Below are 9217 nucleotides of genomic sequence, written 5' to 3' on the forward strand. Positions count from 1 at the left end.
ACACACTGTCACTGTGAGACACAAGGTAGCTGTGAACACAGTGTAAACTCACTGTGACACACTGACACACTACACTCTAAAAAAGGTTTACACAATATTTGGTTAATTGGGAACATGCATGCTGGTTGGGTAAAAATATTTATACAATATTTGGTAAATTTTACGCAATGTTGTGTTGAAATAGCCCAATATGGGGTGGAAAAATACCGAGCTAACATGCATGTTCCCTTTTTCCTCAATATTGGGTAGAATTTTACTCAGTGTTTTTAGAGTGTATGAGATCACTGTATACACATTGTGGTACACACTGCCACTGTGAGACACAAGGTAGCTGTGAAAACAGTGGAAACTCACTGTGGTGCACACTGACACACTATTCAATTCAATTCATTTTTCATTCTTCAACATAATACAAATAAGTACAAGATGGATTGATTCAATTTAAATAAAAGCATGAGACACTATAAGACACACTGTAAACACACCGTGGTATACACTGTCACTGTAAGACACAGGGTAGCTGTGAACACAGTGCAATCTCACTGTTACACACCGACACACTATGAAACACTATGTAAATACACAGTGGTACACACTGTAAGACACATTGTTGGACACGTTGTTATTTCCAGCAGGATATCCCTCCTTTCTGTCTCGTACATTAGTCCGGGTTATTACTGAGCAAGGTGCCACTTGGAGAAGGAGAAATTTTCATATAGTGCCTCTAGACCAGTTTTCTACGCTGAATATGAATATATGAGGTAAACAGGCTGTATCCTGAAAATTAACCTGTGAGGGCGCTTTTTTCAAAATGGCCGCCAAATTTTCATAAAATTTGAATATTCGTCCATAGATTTTGACACAAGCATCCAATTGCCATGAAATTAGTGTCATATGAAAGCCAATTAAATTTCCTACGATTTGATACTATTTATGGGGGATAAGTAGGTCATTTGGCTGAGATTTTAAGTAGAAAACTCCATTTTTTGTAATTTTTTCCCAAAAATTGAAAATATTGCAAATACATAAATTTACATAATTCTAAGAAAAATAAATCAATTACCTTGAAATGTTCCAGAAAACTTTACTGATATACTATTATCACGTGTATGAAATTCCAGGTCTGTATCATTTTGTTTAGCGAATTTATAAGGTGTCAAACTTGAATTCTTCAATATCAGAAATGTTGCTTTTGTATGCATTTCCATAGACTAATACGTGTATTACATGTATAATACATGGATGTATAATGTTTACCGGTAAGTTAAAAATTAAATGCAATTATCTCCGCTTTTAAACCACTTGTAGAGTTAAGAGTAGGCTTTTCTTTATCAGCTACATAAAAAATGTTGGCACAGCACATCAAGGCCTGACCCTCTCATGGGGATGGGGGTTTCGAAGTCACCCCCCCCCCCCCCGCCCTTTGTTATATCATGTTATTGTACATGTCGTATATTGCCTATTTGTTAGAAAAATAACTGTTTTTGGAGCACTCATGGAGGCAAAAACAGGCATTTCTGTTATAAAGTACAGCCACTTTGATCTCTTTGAAACCACTTGGAGGGGAGAGAGTAGGCTTGCTCTACCTGCTAAATCTAAAGAAGTGGTACATCGAAGCCTAACCCTCTCGGGGGAGGAGCTTTTGCTTAATATTGCCAATTTATTTGAAAATTCACAATTTTTTGACCCAACATTGAGGCCAAAAAGCGTTTGTGCTTTGTTGTACACCCCATTTTATTGATTTGAAACCACATAGAAAGGAAGGGTTTACCAGCTACATATAAATAAGCGCTGGCACGTCAAGCCCTAGCCCTCTCAGGGGCTGTCTAAGTCAACCCCCCCCCCCCTATATCATGTATATTGCCTATTTCATTGGATATTTCACCATTTTGAATCGCCCATTGAGGCAAAAGGGCATTTATACTGTACATGTATAGTACAGCCAATTTTATTTTCTTGCAATGACTTGGATAGGAAAGAGTAAGCTTTGATCTATCAGCTATATATATAAACAAGAGCTGGCAAATAAAAAACTATCCCCTCCGGGATGCAGTTGAAATCACCCCATCCCTTCTGCATTATTGCATATTTATTGAAAAATTCACCATTTTGAAGCCCCCATTTAGGAAAAAAAGAGTTCTGATATATAGTTCTTCCACTTTTACTGCCTTGAAACCACTTTGGGAGGAAATAATAGGTTTTGCTTTATCAGCCACACATAAAGAAGTGTTGGCAAATAAAAACCTACCCCCTCCGGGAGGCTGTTGAAATCACCCCATCCCTTCAGCATTATCACCTTTTTATTGGAAATTCACCATTTTGAAGCCCCCGGTATGCAAAAAGGCGTTCTGATAAATAGTTCTACCACTTTTTCTGCCTTGAAACCACTTAAGGAGGAAAGAATAGGTTTTGCCTGATCAGCCACATATAAAGAAGGGCTGGCAAATAAAAGCCTATCCCCTCCGAAAGGCTGTCGAAATTACCCCATCCCTTTTGCATTATTGCCCATTCATTGAAAAATTCACTATCTTGAAGCCCTCTTTGAGGCAAAAGGGCATTTCTGATATATAGTTATGCCTTTTTTCTCCCTTGAAACTACTTGGAGAGAAAAGAATAAAGGCTTTGCTTCAACAGCTACATATAGAGACATGCTCGAAAATAAAAGCATATATCCCCATCAGAGGGCTGCTGAAATCACCCTACCCCTTTTTCATTATTGCTTATTTATTGGAAAATTCACCATTTTGGTGCCCCCATTGAGGCAAAAAGGCGGTTCTGATATATAGTTCTGCCGCTAATTACCGCCTTGAAACTACTTGGAGAGGAGAGATAAGGCTTTCTTCTATCAGCTATATAGAAAGAAGTGTCTCTACTATATGCCAGAAACACCTTTTTTGCCTCAATGGGGGCTCCAAAATGGCCAGTTTTCCAATGAATTGGCAAAAATCGTAAAAAAGGTGGGGTAACATTAATAGTTCCCTTGAAGTGGGTAGGCTTCGATATGGCAGCAATTCGACATATATAGCTGAAAGAGGGGAACCTACTCTTTCCTCTCCAGATGGTTTCAAGAAAATGAAATCGGGTGTTTCATACAGAAGAAGTGCATATTGCCTCAAAGGGGGCTCAAAAATTTTGAACTTTCAAATAATTAGGCAGTAATGCTAAAGGGGTGGGATGGTTTGACAGCCGCCCACATGGGTAAGCTTCAATGTGCTAGCACTACTTAGAGACGCCTTTGTACCTCAATGGGGGCTCCAAAATGGTGAATTTTCCCATGAATAGGCAATAATGCAAATGAGGGGGGGGGTAATTTTGACAGCCCCCAGAAGGGGGTAGGCTTTTATTTGCCAGCACATCTTTATAGCTGATATTCTTTCCTGTATAGGCGGTTTCAAGATAAAAAAAGTGGCAGAACTATATATCAGAGACGCCTTTTTGCTTCAATGGGGGCTTCAAAATGGTGAATTTTCCAATTAATAGGCAATAATGCAAAGGGTGGAGGGGGTGATCTCGACAGTCCCCAGAAGGGGGTAGGCTTTTATTTGCCAGCACATCTTTATAGCTGATAGAGCAAAGCCTATTCTTTCCTCTCTAAGCGGTTTCAAGATAATAAAAGTAATAGAACATTATATCAGATACGCCTTTTTGCTTCAATGGGGGCTCCAAAATGGTGAATTTTCAACAAGTTGCCAAATACCAAAAATCAGCGGGGTAACTTTTACAGCCGTTTGAAGGAGATAGGCTTCGCTTTGCCAACACTTCTTTATATGGAGCTAATAGAGCAAAGCCTACTCTTTCCTCTCAAAGTCATGGCAGGAAAATCGAAATTGCTCTACTATAATAGTAGAAATGTCCTTTTGCCTTAATGGGTGATCCAAAATTGTGAATGTCCTTACAGATAGTCAAATACTGAAAATTGGTAAGGTAAATTCTATAGCACCCTGAACATTCTGAAGGGGATAGGCTTCATAGTTGATAGAGCAAAGCCTACTCTTTCTTCTCCATGTCATTGCAAGAAAATGAAATTGGCTGTATTATATAGTAGAAACGTGCTTTTGTTTCAATGGATGATCCAAAATGGTGAAATATCCAATGAAATGAGCAATATACATGATATAGGGGGGTGACTTAGACAACCCCTGAGAGGGCTAGGGCTCGACGTGCCAGCGCTTATTTATATGTAGCTGGTAAACTCTTCCTTTCTAAGTTGTTTCAACTTTCAAATCAATATAATGGGGTGTACAAAAAGCACAAACGCTTTTTGGCCTCAATGTTGGGTCAAAAATTGTGAATTTTCAAATAAATTGGCAATATTAAGCAAAAGCTCCCCCCCCCGAGAGGGGTAGGCTTCGATGTACCACTTCTTTAGATTTAGCAGGTAGAACAAAGCCTACTCTTTCCCCTCCAAGTGGTTTCAAAGAGATCAAAGTGGCTGTACTTTATAACAGAAATGCCTGTTTTTGCCTCCATGAGTGCTCCAAAAACAGTTATTTTTCTAACAAATAGGCAATATACAACATGTACAATAACATGATATAACAAAGGGCGGGGGGGGGTGACTTCGAAACCCCCATCCCCATGAGAGGGTCAGGCCTTGATGTGCTGTGCCAACATTTTTTTATGTAGCTGATAAAGAAAAGCCTACTCTTAACTCTACAAGTGGTTTAAAAGCGGAGATAATTGCATTTAATTTTTAACTTACCGGTAAACATTATACATCCATGTATTATACATGTAATACACGTATTAGTCTATGGAAATGCATACAAAAGCAACATTTCTGATATTGAAGAATTCAAGTTTGACACCTTATAAATTCGCTAAACAAAATGATACAGACCTGGAATTTCATACACGTGATAATAGTATATCAGTAAAGTTTTCTGGAACATTTCAAGGTAATTGATTTATTTTTCTTAGAATTATGTAAATTTATGTATTTGCAATATTTTCAATTTTTGGGAAAAAATTACAAAAAATGGAGTTTTCTACTTAAAATCTCAGCCAAATGACCTACTTATCCCCCATAAATAGTATCAAATCGTAGGAAATTTAATTGGCTTTCATATGACACTAATTTCATGGCAGTTGGATGCTTGTGTCAAAATCTATGGACGAATATTCAAATTTTATGAAAATTTGGCGGCCATTTTGAAAAAAGCGCCCTCACAGGTTAATTTTCAGGATACAGCCTGTTTACCTCATATATTCATATTCAGCGTAGAAAACTGGTCTAGAGGCACTAAATGAAAATTTCTCCCTCTCCAAGTGGCACCTTGCTCAGTTATAACCCGGACTACATAAGCACTCTCACTCGCTTCCCTTACTCTCTTTCTTCTTCTTCTTCTCATTACTTAATTGGTTAATAGACGTTATTTCATTAAAGTACATACTGAGGTTAATCGCCCATTCGTCTATTGCCACCACGTCCATTCATTACGTGTTGTGCCATCATGAAGTCTAATGCCATTCATTACGTCGACATTTCGTCTAATAACCATTTAGCCCAGTCATTACTTCGTCTAATTACCAATTCGTATCATAACCTGTTGGTACAATATCCAATTTATTTTCATTCATTTCGCCAAACTAACTAGTCTTATTAGCCCAAACGGCATATGGACTAAATGGCTATTGAAAACTAACTGGTTATTAGACGAAATGGTGAGTGGGCGGAATGACAATTACACCATGTGGAAAGTAGACGAATTGATGATAGGCCAAATGATAGTAGACGAGTTGGTAATTGGACAAATTTGAATTAGACCAATAAATAATGAAACCAATACAAATGGAACAGTTGTTGATTAAGAAATCTTTCGCGTTTATCGTTAGCTTTCGTGACAGGTAATCCATCTTATAAAGATTTGTGATTGATCCGATCAGTATCAACTATGGAAAGCCATCAGTGTCATAATTGTTCATAAAGGGATATTACAAAATCTCCCGTTGGATACAAAAACGAGTGCACTGATTTATTAAGATAATGATGGATTCATAAATATACGCCATATTCATTTTAAAAACACTTTGGACAGACATACGAATATTTGCTGTTCGGTTTGCTGGCTTTCCATAGTTGTGAATGATCGGATCAATCGCAACTCTGTATGAGATTATTCCCCAGATATACAATTCTATCCTTATTTTTACACGACTGCTTTCTACTCACAAATAGATTTAAATTCCGTTTTACTTTTTACAATTTATAGACGAACAAGCATTTTCTTAATAACGTGTAAGTAACAAAAAACTGACGCCTCTCAAATCCAAATTTAGATACGTCATGAACGTATAATCCTTACACGGGTCCGGAAATCGTATATCTTCTCCCGAATAATTTGAAACAATACTCATGTGCTACATCTTCACGCTTTGGGCAATCAGTAGGTATGTAACTTTTAAATTGCGCCAAAGTAAGGCATGACTACAATTAATGAATCCAGATGTCATAATCCTACAAAGCCAATAGGGTTACATTGAAAAAATATATATTGCAAGACATTTTTCAATGATTAAAATTAAAATTGTTCAATAAAAACTTTTTAGTATCAATTCTCAAGTAAATTTAATTGAGAATGGATTTGCAAATGTGTTTGCTATATAACCCATGTAGGACAATGACATCATTTGGCGTCTGGATTCATTCTTTGCAGCCATACCTTATTCTAGCACAAATCTAACTTTATATCACAGTATCGTCGGCTATACCTCCTGATTACCCATTGTGAAGACATACCACGTAAATAGGGTATGAAATCATTTGGGAGAAGATTCTATTTCAGGCCATATGAAATAATAATGTGTTTATGAAATATATTTACCTTGAAATGGGGATTTGTGAGGTGTCATTTTTTCACGCAGTATATATTCAAGAGCAACTGGTTATATATTTTGCACAGAGTATATTAAAAAAAAATATACTAGAGACATAATGAAGACAGATATAAAAAAAACCTGAAGTACATTATCTTCTTATTTTGTAATATCAATATCTAAAACGAACATGTAAAGTTGATCATTACATTCATACTAATCAACATGAGCATTATACAAGCATTATAGAAGAATTTGATCAGATTATCTCTACATTCAGGTATATTTATGAAGCAAATGTTGAATAGCTGTAGGCATACACATGTCAAGAAGAACGAACAAAAATCTTGAAAACACAAGCATGGAAACAAAGCTGTTCATTTCTTTTCAGTGAAGAAGTTTAAATCATGTGTACTACAGAAAATAATGAGTAACCGAATAGCTCAAAGAAAAATACACACAAATCTGGGTAATGCTGATGATTATAACAATAAATCCAATAGAAGTCTTTGATAACTTGATATTGTATAAAATAGATTTCTTGTGACCATAACACAAGATACCCTAGGCAACACAGTTTGATGAAATGAAACATTTAAATGAATACATGGATGTAATTATGCTTGCCAACATAAAACAATTATTGATAATAATAACTAAGATACGCTTTGTACAATGTTAAACTAATGTAATGACTAGAATGAAAATTCGATTAGCTTCGAGTATGAAGATGTGAAGAAGAAGTTAGCAAAAAAATATTGAAATAAATACCAGTAAGCAAATAAAGCTGATTTTTTTCCAGTAAAGAAATTTCATAACATATACCAATGAAAATAATTAGCAATCGAATAGTTAACAACCAATATACATTAACCTCAGTTAAAATGAATCTGTAAAATGCTAATGACTGTAACAGTAAATCCAGTAGAATTTTTTTAACTTGAATGTTATCATCAATATTACATTTCCTGTGAATATAACACAAGATAACTCTGGAGATACAGTTTTATACACAATGTAATGAGACATTTAACGTCGATATAATTATGCTTGCCATCGATAAGTATTACTAACTATGATAAGCTACATACACTGCAGGACTAAATGATTGATCTGTGAATCTATTTTAAAATAAAGAAAGAGAAAACTACAAATTACAGTGCTGCAATGTGAATCAGTAATAATGAGATGTTGTTGAGCGTACATGCTACCATAAATTCCTTGCAAAATGAAAATAAACTTCAAAAAGTTGTGTATAATTGATTTTGTTTCTGGATTCGGCCTTGTCATCAATCAAAATCAAAATATGAATCAAGTTATCAAGAAAAAAAGTATAAAAAAAAACACGCTAAAAAATCATCTCTTTTAGCATTCTTGTATGAAGGAAGATTACAATTATGAACACTACGATATTAGCCTTCGTTTAAACGTGAGTTAAGAAATGTTTAGGATTTTCATTGAATGCACTTCCTGTCCATGCGTCCCATTTACATATATTTTCATATATATATTGTACTGTATATGCATATTCAGTTATTCGGTTTTTTAGAAACACCCTGTATATTCAAGAGCAAGTGGTTACATATTTTGCAAAGATTATAATGAAAAATGCATGAATAAAAGACCTAACGAAGGCAAATATTGCAAAAAAAAATAAAGTAAATTATTTACTCATTTTGCAATATCAATCTCTAAAACGAAAACGTAATTAATATGTCATTACATTCATCCCAATCCACCACATGAACATTATACCAGAAATTCATCAGTGTTATCTATTTCCATGAAGGAAGCTTTGAATATCTACAGCCATACAAATGTGTACAAGATTAAACAAAATATTGAAAAAAAAACAAGTGAAGAAACACAGCTGGGTGTTTCCTTTCAGTATAGGGTTTTGAATCCTTTACATAGTACTATAGAAAATAATATGCGAACGGATAGCTCAAAGAATAATAGACTTAAACCTCAGCTGAAATGAATCTGCAAAATGCAGATGATTGTAACAATACATCAAATAGTCATGATTCTCTGCAAACTTGATTATTATTATCTACAATATATTCCTTACGACCATAACACAACAAAATACCTCAGGCACTATACAATTTTATACATCACGTGGATATATAATAGGCAACATCACAAATTATTGATAATAATTATTATGATACGCTTTGTACAATATAGGGATAATCCAAGGAAAATAGGATAAGCTGAGTAACTTAAATTACAAGTCAGGAAGTAAATCTGATTTTTCCCCCCCAACTATAGAAAATAATGAGAGACCAAGTAGTTCAAAGAACAAGATATGAAGAAGTACAATGCTGAACATTGTAACAATAAATCTTATAGAGTTCTTTGACTTGATGATTATTATCATTAATAATTATATTCCTAT

Source organism: Lytechinus variegatus, chromosome 16 (genome assembly GCF_018143015.1).
Source record: "Lytechinus variegatus isolate NC3 chromosome 16, Lvar_3.0, whole genome shotgun sequence".
In the NCBI taxonomy this organism is placed as follows: Eukaryota; Metazoa; Echinodermata; class Echinoidea; order Temnopleuroida; family Toxopneustidae; genus Lytechinus; species Lytechinus variegatus.